The following is a 21,067-nucleotide window of genomic DNA, read 5'->3' as shown; positions in this document are numbered from 1 at the left end:
CCTTCAGTCTACAAATATTATTTGGCAAATTCTGTCTATATTTGCAAATGGTTTGGGGAAAATGGAACTTATTTGCAAATTGCCTGGCTGAAAACCTAAAATTCACTCAGCTTCATGTTGCACCTCAAATTATCCAAATGTCTTTTATGATATTTAACATTTTACTCTTTATGTTGGTGTCAGTCCAAAAAGTTAGTGCATGGACTGATACTGAATGCTACCATAGCAATGTGAGTTAGCAGAGAGATTTAAAATCCAGTTAAATGTTATGAAAAAACAGGCATAAACATGTCTTTTCATACAAACAAGATATCCTTTTCATACAATATGTGATATTGCTAAAGGGCTACTCCCATGTAAGTAGATGAGAATTACTGTCTCACTGCTCAACTGAACACACAAATATTTTATTTCTTAAAGGTGAAACATGACTTTCAGTCACATATTCCAAATTAAGAGTTACTATTTATTTCTAGTAATTAAATCTTATTGCAGATCTTTTGAGAGCTGCACCCTAACTGAAAAAATAAATAAATGCACATTTAGTTGATATAAAATAGAATAGACAATCCAAAGCACACTGAAAACACTGGGAATATATGACTTCATTTGGTTTTAGATCAAGCCTTTGAAATACAAATAGTTTAAGAAAAAATACTGAAAGCTTTAAAATACACACACACACACAATATACATATATATTGTTTTAGATATGTTGACATGGCCTCTCCATATTCCATGGGAAAAAAGAATATTAAAAACTAGGAATCATGATTCCCTTCAAAGTGCACAAGAGATAACAAATCAAATCAATGGCCCTTATCTCTGCAGACTACTGAAATCTCCAGGAACACAAAAACTTCTTGGCATCTCTTTGCATGAGAAATCTAATATGCATGTTATTCATATCCCCACAAAGGTGAACAATTATAATTTATTCTTTAGCCATATCTTTCTTGCTGGTAAGAATGTGTCTGGGGAGCCAGAAAAATCTGGGATTTTTTTTTAGGTGTAAAACAAAATGTCTGGGAAAGATTGTCCTCCTTCGTTACAGAAAATGCTAGCAAATATCAGAAATATCATGCTATCAGTCTGTTGTCGTTCCAGTTAGTAAAAATGAATAGGAAGTTATACGGTTAAATGCATACGCAAAATTTGTTTTTGATCTCTTCTGTTATGAATAGGGTTTACTGCAAGGCAAAATATAGGCTTAATATTTAATCTGAGGAGAGCAAGATATGAAAATTATATGCATGGCTGGAAACATTGGACTATATACACCTTAATCAACTTCACTGGAGATCCTTCTGAGCAACAGAATAGTGCGCACCTATTCTGTACAATTGTTTCGTTCTTGCTGGCACTGAAACTTATGCAGGAATTTCTTCTGAGATGGGGATTTTAAGAAAATATTTATTTAGCTTTCTAGTGTTACTCCTACTAATTTCATGGAGCTTAAATTCTCCTTGGCTGAGCTTATTTTATTTATTTTTTCTTTTAAAATAAAGTTTGTCTTTAGCCAAAACCTAAGCAAAATTATGTTACAATACTAGAACTATTTTTTTTGTCTTAAAATATTATTTTTTTCCAAGCTACAACAATTAATTCAAAATATGTCCCAATTACAGCATCCTTCAAACATATGTCAATTACCAATTCATCACGGCTCTGAATCTGCATATTATATAATTCCATAAGTAAAGAAAAGAAAGTACCTTTAGGGTTCCTTGAATTCAATGTAGAGAGTACAATATCATGCAGATCAGATGTTCATCGTTGCAATGAGAAGGTCGAGTCCAAAGAGCATCTCCTGTAGTCAAGACCAAGAAACACTTTGGCCTTCAGATACAGGTACCTGAAACTCTGCTCTCCCATTAGCTGACATCAAAGGTAAAAATTAGGGTGCTAGCATAATATTTATTCCCTGTTAAAGCCATCAAATAATTAACTGAATGTTTTAATAGTCACACTTCAGAATGCTCTCAAATGGAGTAGTCCAAAAACAATGGAAAGATTTAAACTTCAAGATCTATATGACAAAAAATATATAAATAAATAGATAATAATAAAAAATAAACACTTCCCCCCACCCCCCAAACAATTTTGCCAATGTAGCAAAATCTGTTTCCTACGCTAAGGAACATGTATAGAAATACCCCAGATTTCTGATGGTACTTAATGAAACAGGTAGCTAGTTGTTCCCACCACTTATTTCAGTCATTTCTATTCTCCTTCTGTTCCATAGTCATTGCCTCCATTGGGTTGTGAATGAGGTTTAACAAACAAACAATCTGATTACAATTGTATCAGAAGAAATCAATAAACAATGTTGAGACATGTTAGTTTCTGGAAATGTATAATAATAGTCTTCAGTACTATAAATTTATTATTTAGAAATCAATGTAGTTTTTGTTCCCAAGGATAAGCCTTCAGATTTAACTGTATCATCAAGGGAAGCTTGTGTTCCAAGCATCAAGAAGTATGGTTTCAATGTTTAAAAGATTAACAAATTCAATTAGACTGAAAACATGAAGTGAATTTCTTACATATATATACTTTCCTTTTGCTTGGAAAACATTCTGAATTTAAAATCTCCCTTTTCTGTCAGTCCCCACAAGTGAATAAATTTAGACACATTTAAGTAAGGGTACTATACAGGATTTTTCTAAAGAGGGAGAAATTACAAGGGGAGATAAACTGTGGAAGTATGAAAGAGTTAAGAGCTAATGTTTTCCCTTCTTTCTTCTTAGAGTTCCCTTGTTTGTTTATTTGTTTGTTTAATTGTCTGTCTGTGAGGAAATTCAACCTTTACGCAAAGAGTGGGTGATTATGTATGGGAGATGCATACAGAGGGAAGAGCACTGAAGAGAAGACAGGCAGTGTGGGAGGAAGGAGCAGATAAGGAAAGGAAGCATGCAGAAAATTAAGCTAAAGTACGCAGAGTGAAAAATGAATCATAGGCTTAAAAAAATACCAAAAAATAAAAGAGGGGAAATTCTTGAACAACTATTCATACATACCATATATGGATAGTTCTCCAGCACTTGTAAAAAGTAAAGGATAGATTTTTTTTTCTTTTCCAATCTGCAGGAATAATAGGAATTTTCATTTTTATTTTTACATTTTTGATATTGAAAAAAAGGAATACAGAAATCTGTATTCTTTTATAAATCAAACAGAAAGAAAAGAAAAGATAATTTTGTTAACTCAAACTGCTATCATGAGAAATTTACAGATCCTAAGTGTGTATTCATTTCAGTCATCTGTACTATAATTAGGATAACCATTTAAAAGGCAATTAAGAAACTTAAGTGAGACAATATTTGAAGGAAGTCATCATGGAGATTCTTCATAGTAAAAATCTGCCTACTCTTTGATCTCTGTTCCAGGTAATCAGTCTTGTGTAATGCCTCTCTGAATTCTGGATCAGATCCTGCATATTAGGCTAATGTCATATGATGACAGCCAACACTTCCGCCCTGACAGAGGTTGACATACAGTACGACTAACACAGAAACAACGTGGAGTTTCTTGTCAGTACCAAAGCAAGTGTTTTTATCTGAAGCCAGTACCTGCTATGGTGCCAGAGAGCAAGCAGCCAGCTCTCTCAGCACATTTACGACTGCTCCTTTTTAAGAATGTCACATCACTAAATCAAAGTTGCTTAGTGGTTGCCAAAATGGTAGCTCATTAAGCTGAAGGAATTACTAAGTAGCCTCAGAAAAGAAAATAAGCTCAGAGAGAGAGGAGTATATGAATAAGACAGTATCTACTATCTTAGTTAAAATGGAGTGCGGTATTGCTGCAGTTACTCTATTTGTTCTGTCTTGGATGATATTTTCAGTTTTCAAGAAAGCCCGTGATGCTGTTTTCTTACCTAGTGCTGATCCTTCTACAAGCAAGGGCTTGCAACACTGACAACAAGGTAAGATTTTTCCTACAACCAAGAAGTGAAGACTGACTCACTAAACGTGCTATGGAAAACAAGTATCCACATGCGAAAATTGAGTTTTCAATAATCAGCATGCCTAGAGTAGCCTTTTAATGCACTGTGACCGTGTGATAAGCAATTTCAGGTGCAATACTTGAAAATGCCAATAATTAATATGATCCCTTAGAGATGTCCCATTAACTTCCAAATTGAATACAGTAGGAATGTTATACTTAATTTTTTAAAACCACAAAAAAGGGTCCTAATAGTGACCCAGAATAAAAACTGCAGGAAGGTGCAGGAAACAACAGGCAGTGAGAGGGAGAGAGAAATAAATGACTTAATGAAAAGGCACAACATACGTCTGCTCTCTGCTATTCTTTCTTTTTCTTAAACAACCTTTCGGAAAAAAAGAAAGAAAACAAAAAAGCTGTTTATCTGCTAATACTGTACCAAATATATACTATAACAGTAGTTTATTTTATTGAGGGAACAAGTAGCCACCATTAAGCAGATTTACAGTTTGGGGAATCTTTTTACTGTGCGTCTCTGTGGAAACCTCTCTCTTCTAGATAAAGCAGCACTTCAGCTACACAAGGGGTATATAAGGGAACTGCTCTGTAGGAATCATTTGGCACATGCTCTGTGTTTAGATTTGCACAGGCAAAAAACACATGAGATAGCCCTGTAGCTATAACTTAAATCAACTCTTGGCCTCTTTGTGTTCTGAAAATAGTTTCAGTATACTAGAGCAATGGAGAAACACCACTTGATATTTCAAACTTTGGGATATAAATTTGGGGTATCAATTGAGTGGGTGTCAGCTCCTCTGGACTGGGCTCAGGGAACAAGAGCACAAGAAGTGGGCTGATGAAGCTTTAGGAAAGACAAAGGGGGAAGCTGCAGTAGTCAGTGCAAGAAAAGGAGGGAGTGTGGGGATTCATTTTTGAGAGCCTGTTTACAGATCATGAGAGCAGTTAAAAAGTTAATTTGGCTTCAATGTGACTAATTTCCAGTGCAGCCAGAAGGAACTGTGTGTTCTTGGCTCTCATATAATTGGCTTTATAATCAGTGGGTTTGGAATAAGATGGTAATTGACCGCATTTAATCACAACACGTTTTAAAAGAAAACACTCTTATTAGGCAAGGTCTTTAAAGTTTGTCTTCAAAAATATCTTAACGAAGACCAGACATAGTTTTCCCAGTTAGACAGATATCAACCTAAATAAACCTGCAAAAAAATTGACCCAAGAAGCAGAATTTTTTCAACCTTATCAAGCATAATGAAATTAGGATGTAAAAGGTGTGCAGGGAGAGGGCTGTCAGCAGACAGAGGCAAATACCAGCATGGCTGCATGCTGGCTCAGGGTGTGGGTTGCACAGCCAAGTGGCTCTAGCTGGGCTACCTCTTGAGCAAGAGATGATGTCCCACTGGGTTGCTGCTGGCATCAGCAGGGGCAGCCATCCCCATGTGCATGCCTAGAGATGTTGGGCTGAAGTATATGTTGTGAAGTAGCCTGCCAGCCTTTTGTTTGCATATCAGGTCTGTGTATATTCATAGCCTCAGAAATACAACAAGGCAAAGAAGGTCCTCGCTATATTCAGAACCAAACTACAACCCAAACCTTTAATAATAATAATAATAATTAAAAAAAATCTTCTGTCCCATCATGGAATGAATCAAAGGTTTTAAACATATCCATGAATGCCTTTCCCCCTCCCCCCCCTTTTCCTCCCTGAATGTATTTCCTTAACATCGGGATATTCAGAAATGGCCACATGTACCAGGTTTGTGAACAGTCAGACCATCCAGACCGTCATAGGAGCAGACCATAGGTGGAATAACTAATTGGGTGAAAATGAAATAATTTAGGACAGACACTTGCTAGACCAGAAAAGCAGTATATCATCATCTCAGCAAGTAATCTACCACACGTCAATCTGGAGTTCAATTCCTATTTAAGCATGTGAAAAGTCCTCTCTAAATGTCTCAGTCATCTGCAGAACCACTTCACATCTGACTGCCCAGCTGTCTAAATCTTTGTCTGTGCTTGTAGATTGCTGTCTGTCCAAATAAACCCTGCTAACTAACTCAGATGAGCCCTTTATTTCTGAAGAATTTAGAAACCCTTAGCTGAAACTAAAATATATGGTTCTAATAGGACATATTTATTATCTGAGCTTCTCTCCCATACATACAGATTCTCAGAATATTTTTCCCAAGGAAGGTGATATCCTGTCAAGTTGTCTGAAGCTGTGCAGTGAGCAGCCTTGGCTGAAGTTAAACTAGAAGAATTTGGGGTGTGAGGTTTAGTTCTCATGCTGACAGACAAATTTGTCTTGGACCCAGTGGAAATGAACACTATCTGAGATAACACTTCCAACACGTCTTAATTGTTTGTTGTTAAGTTCCGGAAAAATAATCTTCACCAAAGAAAAGATTCCAAAAGCATTTTACAATCTATTTTGAAATGTTTTTCAATTGCTTTTTTTCCTTTTTTTTTTTTTTTGAGGAGGAGGAGGAAAAAAATGTTCTTAATATTATTTCTGATTGTCAAGTTCTCCTGCAGAATAACAATCAGATCTTCCCTCCTGAGAGGAAGTGCTCTGTGACAGGACTGTTTCAAATGCTAAATTAACGTCCAGTTTTGATTAATTTTGATTCATTTATAGTACACATGGAATCAATCATTTTACTGTATCCAAATACACATCAATGGCAACAGTTGAACCAATGACTCAGCAGACTCATTTCCAAATCTACTGTAGGCTGAAGATAGAAATAACACAATTCCAGTAGCAATGTTATATTTTATACATAACGCAAGAAGATAGAAATACTTTCCCTATGTAGTAACAAACTGATTATATTTGCTTTTAAAGTATCCATACCACCTATGTATTTGCATTCAAGCAAATTAATTTAGTAGCAGAAATATTTGCTGCAATGAATGAATTTAATGTGGACAGTTACAGATCATTTAAAATAGTTATGAATGGCAACACAAGGAAACTGATTTCAAGCTCAATTCTCATCCAATCACAAACAGAACACTTGTACATGCAGTCCAAACACCTGGAACATAAATATGCTCAGTGAATGCCTTGCAAGTTTGTTACTAATCAATAAATTTCTGCCATACTTGAATTTTAAAGTGAGAAAATCACAGAGCACGAACAGCTTTGAACACACAAACACACACAAAGTTAATGCACACAGAATAATGAAGCACTCACCCATTTTCTCAGAAATAATGCTTTTCTGCTATTCCTGTCCACCATTTTTTTAGACAGTCTATTCTAGATACATGAATTAACAGTGTTTTCATTCTGTCCTAATGAATTCCACAATATTAATAATTATTAATTCTAGATCTTCTATTATTAATTCTAGATCTTCTGGATCTTACCAGGAAGAGCAGCTGAGTTACTGCCTTCAGTTTATAATGGTAAAGCATTTTGGCAATTGGATGAAACACTGCAGGACCCATGAAAGTGGCCCAATGTTATTGGCTGGTGATAACTTTCTCTTCAGAGATTGATTCTTTTTCATTATATTTCTGGCTGAGTGCAGGTGTACAAAATAATAGCCCAAGGCAGCAAACAGGAAGATGAAACTCAATAAAAACTGGGATAAGAAAGAAAAATTCATTTTTAGTTTATGTTAGTTGTTGCTACTGTGAACACAATGACAAGCTTTTATCACATAAGAGCAGAGAAAGTCAACATGTAAAGTTTGCTATCTACTTTATGCAATATGTGAAGTATAACGTTTTCTAATATATATAAAATATACACACGTGTTCTTGTGTGTTTATGTGAAGGAACAACTGCTCTGGGCGGTCCAGCACACACTGCTCATCTGTCTCATGTGAGGTGGAGAGTCAAGCATATGAGTTTTCTTAGACTCGATACTTGGACCATGCTTATAGCATTCAATGCAATAAAACACCTCCATAAGGACCAATAGTTGAAATATTAAACTAGAGATTAAGGTAATTCTGCAACAGAAAACATTCTTGGATGTCTGAGAGGCAGAATTTCTCCAACACAGCTCACTGCAAAAGGACCTGAGGAGTGCCAGACTGCTGGTCACACACGTGATCCTACTGAAGCTCACTTCTTCATTACCCTCCAGTATGTATTTTCCTTTATTAGAAGCATGTATTACTCCAAAAAGAACGAGGTCATCTGTCTGAAAAGCAAACCAAGAACTTTCTATTGCACTATGGAGTACAGATAATTTTGGTAGAGCAGATTTTCTGTGGGCCTGGATGTAGATTTGAATTATATTTAAACACATTGACCTTCCTGGTCACAGATTTTATGATCTGTAGGCATGTGGGAGGCAAAAAGAAAGATGATACTGCAAATTTGAAGGCTTCCTAGAATCTATCCTTTCTTTCTCCCAGTTTCTGCAAAAAACAAAAAAACCCTACCCAAGCATATTACCTACCTAAAATTCCTCCCTCCTTATTATCATGTCAATAAATAATAATCTTTTAAAATTTTGAGATAACAATTAATTTCCCCTCTTGAATGTAATTACACAGAATAGACATTTTCATGTGGAAGCTATTACAAGATTGTTAAAATTCCCTCTTATAATAGTATGTTGACATAGCTATAGTGCACCAACATCATGTATTGTACACCTTAACTTAGTAGTAGAATCAATCACATTTTTATATTGCAAACTGATTTATTATACTTCTAACTGTATGCTTTCTTATTCTACTAAGCAGTTTAATAAGCAAACAGAGAAAAGATTCATGATTTTTCCACAAGACAAAGAAATTTTCTTTAGCTACTAATTTTATTATTATTCCTTCTTGCATATTCCTTTTCCACATATTTAAGTAGTAAGCAATCTTGTCAAAAACTCATTACTTCTCATAGAAAGGAGTAATGCTGTATCCAAAATGGGAATAAAGCACATGCAATATTGCTGGAAGATGTTCTTCTGAATAAATTTTCTTATATGTTACTAAGAATTACAAAAAAAAAAAAAAGCAAACAAAAGTTAGATTTTTTTAAATACAAATATCAATGCAAAATTATGAGAATTCATAGAAATGGCAGTGTTTCAGTGATATTATTTTTAGACTCAGTAACTATAACTTCTTTGTGAAGATAATATGCAACAATCCAAACTGCTCTCAACAGAACTGGAAATCTGGAAATCAGCTACCTAATAACGCTTCTGTAGTGTGCAAGAGCTAGCAAGCCACTGAAACCAACTACAGCAAAGAAATGATATGGAGAAGGTAAATAAAAAACATGTATTGTGAAAAAATGCATTTTCCTTTGACTTGAGTTTCATAAGCAAGAAACTGTGATAACAGTATACAACTGTTGTGTGTCTATGCATGTACAGAGAACATACTCTTGGTTGTTCAATGTCTTTTTTTTGACAGTCTTTTAAATGCATTTTCTTTTTCTACCTGTAGTCACATTTAGACACTTTTGACTGCACAACCAAGCTGAATAATGACATAGAACTCTCTAAACATGCTGGGAGCACTCTGCTTCATTTTGAGCCTCAATTTGCACCTGAATCATATCATTATATTCAGCAATATCACACAGTGTACAAAACTCCTCATGTTTAATATTGTGAATATCATTTAGAAATAAAAGGTAAGCAAGAAAACTTCAATGAAATATAAAGAAAGGAAAAACAATTAACTTACTTTTTTTTTTTTCCAATATAACCTACCTTCATATATTAAATGCTAACGTTGTTATATTTAAAGTTGGCACAAAGGCATGGGGGAAAAAAAAGACAAGGACAAATATTAATTCCTGTGGCAGATAGCAATAATGGAATTGCTATCTGGATCACTTGGCCTCATCAAAGCCACAGAAGAATTGAAGGGATGGATATAAGAAGAATAATTAGGTACTGAAGGAACTGCATGAGGACAAGTAGGCCCCACAATACACCAGCAGGATTCCTGTCCTATATACCTGGGTTTTGGGAGGGATTCAAACACCTGGCTCAGCTAACACCCTACAAGGGTGAATACCTCACCAGATCCTGTCTCACAGCTGCCAGCACTATGCTGACATTTCAGATACCCTACATCTGTGGTGGTGCTAGACACCTATAGCAGGCCATTATACTAGTAGTGGCCTCTACCAAACAGTTCATTCACCTATATTATCCTAAACATTTGATAATTATTTGGAAGTCAACATTAAAATGTTACTGTTGAAGAACTGTAGATGGCATTAGACTTGAGGGATTTGCTACTGAGAGACTGGTAAGCACTGAAAAGGTTGGGAAAGACACAGATCAGCTAGTCTTTGGGAACAACCATTTAGTATAATTTAAAAAAAAAAAAAAGTCAGCCATACATACACACTAGGTGGGTGAGTATTTTGGAAAGCAGTGATAAACAAGAATTTGAGAGCCCTGGGAAATAATAAGCAGAAGGTACTGATTTAACAGCCACAAATATTGTATGTGGAACATAAACTAGGATTTTTTTTTAACATATTGAGAGGTTATGTTACTCTTTTAGATATCACTTGCATGCATGTTTCTGTTCTCTTCTATTTACGTGACCTGCCTTCTTGGTGAGTCTGAAACACCCCTCCAGAGAGGTTACTTCTTGCTAGTTACATCCTCCACAGCCACCTATGTCATGACAAGTTTAATCTGAAAGTAACAAAAAGTGCCAGGTAGTTTGAGCTGTTGCAAATATTTTCATAATGATAAAACTGTTTCTCCTTTGCCAAGAAAAACCTGCTCTTTGCCCTCAGAATATTTAATAAGAAATGGCACTGAAATAAGATCAACCTTGGCTTGGGGCCAATGGTGGGGAAAAAAACAGCCTCTGATTAGATTAAATTTTTGTGTCAGTCTCCTTTCTCTGGAATAGCCCATATTAAATCCCAAGATCCAAACACAATAGAATTTGTAGGTTTCAAGATAAATATCAACATATCACAGCTCAGGAATGTTTCTTATTGCATAGAAACTTCAGTTTGCATCCAAGCTGTTCTAAAGCTCTGTGCAGACTCTCCCCTCATTCCTCTTAAATCACCTCCATGAATATGAAGTAGGCTATAGGATTAGAAAGTCATTTCATCAGACTCCTTGGGCTGGAACAGAAGCTCCACTTGTCTGTAAGGTGTAAGTTATAAACACACTAATGAACTGGATTTAGCCAATATTTTGTTTGTTAATAGAACAAAACACTTCATCTGTATTTCTATTAAAATATTCAACAAAATAATACTGAATATAAACTTTTGATGGACAAATTAAACAAATTTTCTAGATTTAATTAAACACTTTCAGAATTTAAGAAATGCACAAATATAAAATTAATTTGGCCCAACGAACAGAATGGACAAAATATACCATGATGTATATTCATGAAGTACTTTCATGATGTACACATCACCTTTGTGGGAAATAGACCCATTTAAAAGTAGAATCTATAAATGCAGAGAAGTAATTGATATATATATATATATATATATGCACACACATTTAATACACTTGAAAGACATTTCAATTCTCTTCCACAAGTAATTTTCAAAATTTGCCAACGTCAAACTGCAATCTGAAAGGATTCCTTGTCTTTTGGGTAGTTGGAAACATACACAACTAAGTCTAGGTTTTCCTGTTACTAAAGTCCTCCAAAAACAGATGAGTTACTCTTCTAGGGAATAAAAAGATTCTGACATATTGAAGCTCCTAGGACCTATACATGCCATTTTCCTACTTCTTGAAAATGAAAGCTACAATCAGAGCACTTAACCAACTTGAGTGCCAGAGTCTTCCTTGGACATAAAGTCTAAAATATACTGCAGCAAGAGTCTGCTAATCTGCCTGCAAGTTCACATTAGCTTCTTACTGTTACTTTCAATAAGTGAAAGTCATGGTGCAGGCTCCATAAAAATCAGATTTATGCAAGTTTAATAAGCCTCATTTCAAGTTATTTCTCAGATTTTCATGGTCTGGTTATCTTGGAAAGCATGTAGAAAAGAAAACAAAAATGCTCACAAACCCAGCATTCTTCCAGCAGCATGGAAAACAAAGGCACAACAGTAATTTCCTCTACTGCGATGGAGAGAGAAGTCAATATTCTGTGTGGTGTGATGCCATGAAAACTAACATCATGGGAAACACTTCTTTGTCATATAGAAGCTCGACGTTGTATTAAGAGATAAGCTTTTAATTAAATTGGACTTCCTGAGAAGCTGCTAAAGACTATCTCAGTGCTATCCTGCTGACAGGGCCATCAATTGTGGCACTGACAGCAAGTGGGCCTATAGCTCAGAGCACTGAAGTATTTTCCATTTCCCCGGTATTAATTTCACAATCCAAATATGAACTCAGTTATATTATATGTAAAACCTATCACTCCGTTCCTGAATGAGACCATACAATTCATGTCAAAATTCAGTAATGCTGTACAACTAAAATCAGCACTCAGAGAGCATTGTAGTCTGTGGAATCAGACTTTACAGTTTAATATCATCAGCTTTTTACTTCAATAATTATTTAGTTAGTGAATTGAAATCGTCAATGTGCAAGTTATGACCAAGTGCCAGAAGCTACTATAGACCTGTCTAGAAAGTGTTACTGATAAAGAAAGGACTGTAAAAATCATGGCTAGACAGTAGAAAAGCTGTAGCTTGATCTAGCCTGGGAAGCTGCACTGCTGTAAATACTGAGATGCCTTAAGATTGGAAATCAATGATGAGTGTGGTACAGATCTAAACCTGTGAGAAAACAAATACCAGATATCCAAACAGAAATCAGCTCTACTGAGCTGTTCAGACTGGGGCTTGCAATTCTTTTCTTTGTGTTCCTAGTTTTTCCTTTGTTCTGTTTCAGCATTTATTGAGTAATTATCCTTTAACATCTGAGTACCTCAAGCTTATATGTATTTCTTAAAATTTTGTCAATGTGCCTTCTTTATTGATATAAAACTATGGGAAATTACATTACATGTAGTTAGGAGCCATAATAATACTCATCTAATGCACTGTATAAGCTGTTTTTCTTCTCAAAGCCTACACACTTCCTTTGTTTCCCTTTGTTTGCTGTTTACTACTATTTGCTGCTTCTGGTTTTATTTGGATTAAAATTTCTTTAGAAAACAGACAGCATCCCTGTCTACGTTTGTTTATACTCTGATACAAACAGCAGAACAAAATAAAAAGTTATCTCCTATAAACATGAAGAGTGAAAGATTTTTTATGCTTATTTATTCTTTCTTTCAAAAGGAATGCTTGAATTTTTAAAGACTCAACAATAAATAATTTTGGATTTTGTGTTTCCAGATACTTATTTCACCTTCTTTTCTCTCCCAGTCTCAGGCAGTCAGCTAAATGAACTTCACTCAGAAGTGCCTGATTCAAGACACAAACAGACCCTACTCCATTGTGTCATACCACAGCGTCCACTTCCAACACAGGTTCATGCTTCCTCCCCTCATGGAAGCTATGTCTTCTTTTCAGTATGCTTTCCTAGTGAAACAAGCCTCAGGAGATAACAATGGAAATACCTTAGCTTTCTTTGGCGCATACAAGCCTTTGATAGTTAAAAGATTCAGTAAGATCAAAGTATATACACCCCATTATTTTACTTTTCTGGATTCATTTTATATCATTTGCTCCATCTATACTACCTCTTTCCATGACTGGTGCACAGAAAATGTATTGCCTTCTTTTTTACTCATAATGTTCTAATGCAACTATGGCCTCATTCAATTTACTCCTTAAATAATTTTTGTAAGACCCTACTGTTCCCTCTGTTAGAAAAATGGATATTGTCATACAAATTAGTGTATGACTCACCGTGAGCAACGAGTCTATTGACCACATAGGTTGCCAGGCATTCTTAGATAATAGATGGTTTAAATCGCTTCTCACTCCTTTGACTTTAGAGAACATGGTTGTCATGACATAAGTTGACTTCATTGCAAATGATCTGAAAAAAAAGCCACAGAAAAGAAGTAATAACTCCAGTGTTATACAGGAAGTATTCATACGGTAGTTCTGACGTCCCTCAACTCCAGGCCAGTGTCTTAATTACTCATTCCTTCCTTCCAGGAGGTGGCTTAGAAAACAAATATGGTAAAGAAAATTAAAAAGTCTTTTGAAATGCAAATAACAAGTCAGAGCCAATGAATATAACTTTACCTTCAATTTTTCCCAAAGATCCCTGTCAAAATATATTTTTCTTTTTGAATATAATGATCACCAAATCTAGAATTTTTGGTGTTATCTAAAATATTTGCAAGTTGTAAGTGCTGCATGTAGGAAGATAGCAAATGGTGCTTATTCATGCTGCATTTTTGCTAGGACATTGTGCACAAACCAGATGCAGTTTTTCTTGCTCGCTAATGTTTTTATGTTTCTACTGAAACATAAAACGGTAAAAAGAATGCATCTTTTAAGTACAATGTCTTTAAGCAAATGCCAATTGTTTTAACAGACAGTAATTAAGTATCGTTACATTTTTACTAGATTTAAGGTTTCTCTCAAATCTTACTTGCTTATTTCTCTTATTTGAAACAGAAACGGTTTGACAATTTGTGCTTCTAAATTAGTCATGATTATAACTCAATATGTTCACTTAGGACTTTTTTGTTTAAATGGTAATCCATGAGGGTTCTCAAACTGGAATCATATCCATTACAGACATGTGTGTCCTGTGTGTGTTCTCCAACTAGAGATTAACAATCACTGGCATGAGCTTCCTGAAATAAAGAAAATAGATATTGATTAAATGATTGAAAATTTAAATCTAGGTCAAGAATTAGATAACATAGTCATTTCCATACTCCCCCCCCCCCCCCCCCCCCCCCCTCAGTTCTTGGTTTGCAAGAAATTAACTTAAGGATGGTAGTTTCTTTTTCACGAAGTGATTTGATTTCATCTTACTCATATGTCTAGAATACATTCCTATAATTTTTCATAGCTTGCATAAGTAAACCATTCTTCTATTAAAACACTACAAAGTGGTTTCCAAATACATTTAAGGCTTTAACTTTTACTGTACTCTTCTTGATTTCCAAACAATTTTATTTCACAGTACATTAATTTCTATTACACACTTTTGTACTTTATCACTAACACCCCTTCATTATTTCAATAAATGAAACTAAATATAGTGTTGGCTGTTTGGCTCCATGCTTCAGTGATCTCACCATGCTTCAGACAGCTGTAGTACAATCAAATAAATGAATGCAACACGCCATTGTTTTAATTATATTTATTGATTCAAGGGTCTTTAAATCCTTTTTTTTTTTATTGAACAATAATGTATTTATGTCTATAAATTGATTAATGGATTGCCATCTTTATCACGCAATAACCAAATCTACAGCTGATTAAGTAATGTGATTCTTGTAGAAATTAGCTAAATTATATATGCCAAACACATCACATTCCCCATTTAACAGAAGAAGCCGCTTGCCAGGAAATCTTTTTATCATTAGCCCTTCTCAAGTGTAATATAGCTGTTAACGAAGGAGCAGGACACTTCAAAGAGGCAACATTTCAAAATGCAGCTGAGCATCCTACATAGGCATCACGTTACGATATATGCAGTGCCCTTCAGATGTTGTTCAGAGTATATTACGTTACACCAGTTAGTGGACAAGTTTATTTTTATTTTTTTCCTCAAATACATAATCTCTTAACACAATTTGAAATAATGAAGATTTGATTTACAGTATATTAAAAACATATGCTCACTTACAGCGAGCTTGTAATTCCTTCATATGTTATGACTAATTTCTGCACATAAGAGTAACTGCTTACCAATATGAAGGAGATGTGAGAAACTTATCTCCTCACTACCAGAGTAGCTCATGCTAAGAGATCAGTGAAACTTGCTCTGCCCTCAAGAAATCAGAACATGCAATGTTCCCAAGAACGGATAAGATCCCTTTCTGCTTCTCAAGTGATTTCTGCTTTTCTCCTATGCACTGACCTCTTTAGATGGTAAGCTGTCTGCCATTACTACATCTCACCTACCTCTTCAGGAAGAAAACAACGTTTTCCTCTTGATGGAAGTCTTCATGGAAGTAAGAATCATTAAAGGCCACCCAAGGACAGAGCACAGGTGATGGAGTCCCTGGGGCAATCCTATTGTTCGAGGCAGCATTTTAAACTCCACATTTCTAGGTTTCCATTTCACGGGTTTTAGAGCAACATTTTGGCAGTTTTGAGTAAGCTCCGGTGGAACAGTGATTGAAACTTTAAGATTTCCTTCTCAAAAATAATATACTTATGTCCATAATCAATGAATTGTCAATTTTGTCAAATAACCACATCTGTTACTGGCTATTTAATGTGTTTCTTGTGTTAATCAGCCAAATTGCACGTGCTTCTAACGCGTTTGCTTATCAACTACACAAAGCATGGCATACACCAAAATGTCCAATATATATCCCACAATGCAGTTCATGCTGGTCCATAAAAAAAAAAAAAATGAAGTTGATTCAAAATTTTTATAGTAAACATATATTATGTACATTTTGGAGGAATTAATAAATATACATACACAACCGCACGGTTCCAGAGGGGATACATTGAAAAATTTTCTCTCTAGAGGATGCAAGAATATTTAATTTTTATTTAGAGGACCCTCCATGTGTTTCTCAACTAGTGTCATTGTGCATAGCAGATTCTGGCTGGAGGGCACTGCTGATTCCACTGGTATAACTTAAGGAACGCAAAGACAATGCTAACTTTCACAACAAGATTCTGCATTAGGCTTCACTCAGAGACACAGAAATATCAAAGGTTTTGGTTTTATTTTTATTGAAAGATATTTCTAATAGTTCCAGTAGAACTTTGGCCAGGAAGAGTCAAAAATCTTTACTTTTTTCTACTTTTCACAAAATAAAGACACCAGATATTTTAGGAAACCAAACTAAAAAGGAAATGTTGTCACTGACTGACATAGTCACACAGAAGGAACAAACAGAAAAGGACAATAGTGTCCTCTTGGATGAAGAGAGCAGAGTGCTTATATCCTGGGGGCGGGGGGAGGAAGAGATACCCATAGACATTATGTGAGGTACTTAGAAGAACAGCTCACAGCTCAAAGGTGGCTTTGAAAGCATAGCTCAATCTAAAAATAGAGATAGGTATTGTATATTAATCAGCAAAAGCATAAGTTGTTCCAGATTGGCAGCTCATCAGAGGGTATTAATTTGTAACCTAATAGAACTGATAAATGTTGCTGCAGAAAGTAAAAAGTGATACACTGACATCTTAAATTTACCAAAGAACATACAGGAACTCCTTTTGGCCAATTTTCATTGTATATTTTTTGCTGTCCATAACTCATAAACCTCATACTCACTGACATTGAAAATAGGATTTTTGGAAAGCTATTTTGGAGTTTTTATAACTGTGTTGGCACAGTTGCCAAACGCACTGCAGTTTCCTATAATTTCACCTATACTATTAACCAGATCTAATGCTAATATGCCAGTAACATTGGAAGTGGAAAGTAAATTCAAGGCTGTTTTGTTTGCACTGAAATTACTTTTGACCACAGAAAACAAACTAAGCATCATAAGAAATTTCATACGGATGTTCTTTCAGAAAATGTAAATGAAGAAGGAAATTAGACTGTATACTACGTCAATAATAACAATAATAACAATAAAAGGTAGAGTCCCATCTCAAATTCATGCTTTCAGATTAGCAGTCATACATACCACAGAGGGAGAAGGTCTTATCTGAGGGAAGCCTGAGAGAGAACAGCATTTTTATAAGGCTGGTAGTGAAGAAGTAAGGTTGCATCTCTCGCTTACATGCCCAGTAATATATGAAGAACTCTGCTGAGCAAAGCTGTAGGTTAACATAAACTATTCATTCAGTAAACACTTCTGCCTCAGCCAATACTGTTGTTCACATTGTAGTATTACGGCAGGTTAGAATTTGTGTTTGTGTAACAAGAGGGTCTCCCAGATAACGCTTCCATTGGAATGTATCCATATAAGAAAATATAAAGCAACTCTCAGCCACAGTGTGTAGTTCTGACTCTGCCACCAAGAGGGAATTCAGTACTTCTGCAATCATGCAGTTTGCCAAATTCATGACAGTTTATTCTTACAGACTATTGGGTTTCATCATTTTAGAAAGTTAAGGTGAAGTGAACTTGAACATGAATAACTGTTGACTTACTTTAGGCACTGAATAGACTTGGCTAGTCAAGTCAGACAAAATCACAGAATATTAACTTAAGCATTTTCTTCATTCATAAAATGTAATTATTTGAGCAATTCCTTCTTGGAATGAAAAACGAAACAAAACAAAACCACCAGGAAAGGACAATGGCCAATACTTAAACTCTATGGAGAACTCTTAGGAGAGTATAGATATTTCTTTGAAAAAAAAATTATTTCAAGATCTGAATTTTGTAAGACTTGAAAGATGAGTCTATATCTATGGTATAATTGCTTCCATAGGTCTTTCCTATCGATGAAACAATAATTGCTGAAATTCAGAGAAAGGGGCAACTCTGTTTTATAAAGTCAATTCAAGACAAATTTTAATATACATGATTCCTGGGTTTGACTCAGTTCTCTTTGAAATCTCTCTCTATCTACTTTTTGAAACAATGATACTGGTCTGAAAGCATGAAGCAATAGTTGGGCAATTAATGAATGCAGTAACCACACTCTCTGTGTGTCCGAAGCATTACATTCCCACTACCCCTTAGATGTTTTATAATACCACATGAAAATGAAAGAATATCCACTAATGATATTTAACTGGCTGTTCAGTACACACATCAAGCCTTCCCCCCCCCCCTTTTTTTTTTTTTTTTTACTTTCTAGATAAATTTCCACTGGATATTTTGAATGGTCATATCACATAGAAACTGCTTCTTTTTCATTTTCCACTATTAAGATTTTAGGCTTTGATGTATTTTTCCTTTGAAATATCTTTATTGTGTAGTTTTTTTTTTTTTTTTTTTTTTTTTGGGGGGGGGTTGTTTTTAAGTCAAAACATCTCATAGTCAAATCGACATTTTTCCGTGAAACAACATAAAAATTGTAAGTATAATTGTAATGCATTTTTTATGCAAAAAGCAAATTAAATAAACTTACCAGTTACTCAAGCTGTTGATCTTAAAAACTGCATATTTGATGGGTAACAAACTCCTGGAAGATTCCCCATTAGTTTCTCCCATAGTAAATCTTCTCAAGAAACTATGCACTGTTAATTTATCTAGGAAAAGAATGTAACATATAACAGTAACCCTATAGAAAATCTTCTCACTTTCACTGTGAAACAGCAAGAAGTAGTAAAATACATATCTGATGTGTTTTCACCCATACAACACAGAGGAACATAGCTGTACTAACAGTAAGTTTGTCTCAGTGACTTGTAGCGTATTGAAGTTCTTCTTACTCAGTACATGATTCATATTCATATACAACCAATTCTACACAAACAGCTAGGTCTTGCAGCAGTGTTCATTTGTATTTGTTTTAAAAGGCAATGATTCATAATTATTCAACTATTTCCTGGACTTCTCTCTAAAACTAATGCATGTAAGTGCTACATACATCCCTCACAATCACATTTCTAACCACCTTTGTAGAGCATACTAGAGAGTCTTTGCAGCTGCGGTGCGCTGTTCCTGGCCAGCATCTTAGTACCCACACAGCTGCTTACTCCCCTCCACCAAAGGGACAGGGGAAGGAATAGGAAGAGCAAAAGTGAGAAAACTAGTAGGTCACAATAAATGCAGCTTAATAAGCAAAAGAAAGAAGGGGGAAAAAGTGATGAAAAGGCAATCTGTCACCTTCTCCCATAAAAAGACTGATACTCAGTCAGTCTCTGAGCAAGTTACCTTGGCAAGCGAAAAAAAAAAAAAACACCCACAGCTTTTATTGCTGAGCACAATATTATATGATATGGGATATACCTTTGGCCAGTTCAGGTCAGCTGTCCTGGCTGCATTCCCTCACAACACCTTGCTCACCCCCAGCCTACCCACTGGTGAGGACAGAGGGTGACAAAGAGAAATCCTTGCTGCCCTGCAAGACCTGTTCAGCAGTAGCCAAAGCACTGGTATGCTACCAGCTCTGTTTTACACAAATCCAAAACACAGCGCCATACTGGCTACTGTGAGGAAAGTTAACTCCATTCCAGTCAGATCCAGCACAGCATTGCGTCTGAAGACTATGTGCCATCGTATTTTCTGTGTTTCCCTGAAACTATTATACCTACTTTATGTTCTATTTTAAATACCACAACGTATTCTGAATTCCACCTTCACCGCCACCCCCCAGCTCACTATAAACTGGAAAATATGAATTGTATTTATACATCAACACAGCATGAAAAAGGCTCTGAAAAAGTTATGAGCCAATGCTCAACTGCTGACTATAGGTTTTATGGTGAAGTCCATAGTACAATTACTAGATTACTCCCACCTAGTCCAGGAAAAAATATAAAAATAAAATTAAAAAAAAAAGAGGGCTTCTAAACATTCATTTGCAATAGGAAGAATAGTAGATCAAAACAAAGTTAGCAGCAACAGTACATTTTTGCATTATATACTGTGACATACAGAATATTAAAATAATTTCTGCCTTTGAACTAGCTGAAGCTGGTACACTTTATTTTTAATTAGACATACTATAGCATTCTGCTTCTGGTAGTGTTAAATAATCTTTAACATAACCTACTCCTGACTGTAAAGTGAATACAAATATGTTCCCTGCTAGGCACTAAACCAGCGTGGATTTTTCATAATGTTTTTCCAAAGAGATATGCAAGGATAGACAGAGAAAGGCAGGAGCAAACCAGGGCTTTTTGTATTTCACAGAATGCTGAGCTTTCAATTCCAAAAGCAGAAATATATACTCTGAAAGGGCAACAGCTGCCTGAAGGGCCCCTCCATGCCTGACCGTTGGGAGCTGAACTCTTGAGGAACAAACAGATCCTAGGCCAGCATGAGGGAGTCGAGGTTGCTGTCATTTCTGACCTGAGAACAGTGTGACCTACCCACAGACCCTGACAGAGTCCTGTAAATACCCCCAGCGTCTTTACTTTGGATACAAGAGTTACTGACGATGTTTTTCTTTTACATTTATTTTGTTAAACTGTTTCTATAGTTTGGAAGACAGA

General features: G+C 35.5%; 1 long non-coding RNA gene across 1 annotated transcript; it reads right to left on the bottom strand.

Annotated features, from left to right (window-relative positions):
- Positions 1–11,891: 11,891 nt before the first annotated feature.
- On the bottom strand, positions 11,892–19,142 carry LOC121070109. Its single transcript, XR_005819898.1, has 3 exons — positions 19,036–19,142; positions 15,941–16,051; positions 11,892–14,658 (listed from the first exon to the last, which is right to left on the bottom strand). It is a non-coding gene; the product is annotated as an uncharacterized LOC121070109 (long non-coding RNA).
- Between the last annotated feature and the right edge of the window lie 1,925 nt (positions 19,143–21,067).

Source organism: Cygnus olor, chromosome 4 (genome assembly GCF_009769625.2).
Source record: "Cygnus olor isolate bCygOlo1 chromosome 4, bCygOlo1.pri.v2, whole genome shotgun sequence".
NCBI lineage: Eukaryota > Metazoa > Chordata > Aves > Anseriformes > Anatidae > Cygnus > Cygnus olor.
Note: the sequence above shows the minus strand (reverse complement) of the source record. Positions and strands in the feature narration are given on the sequence as shown.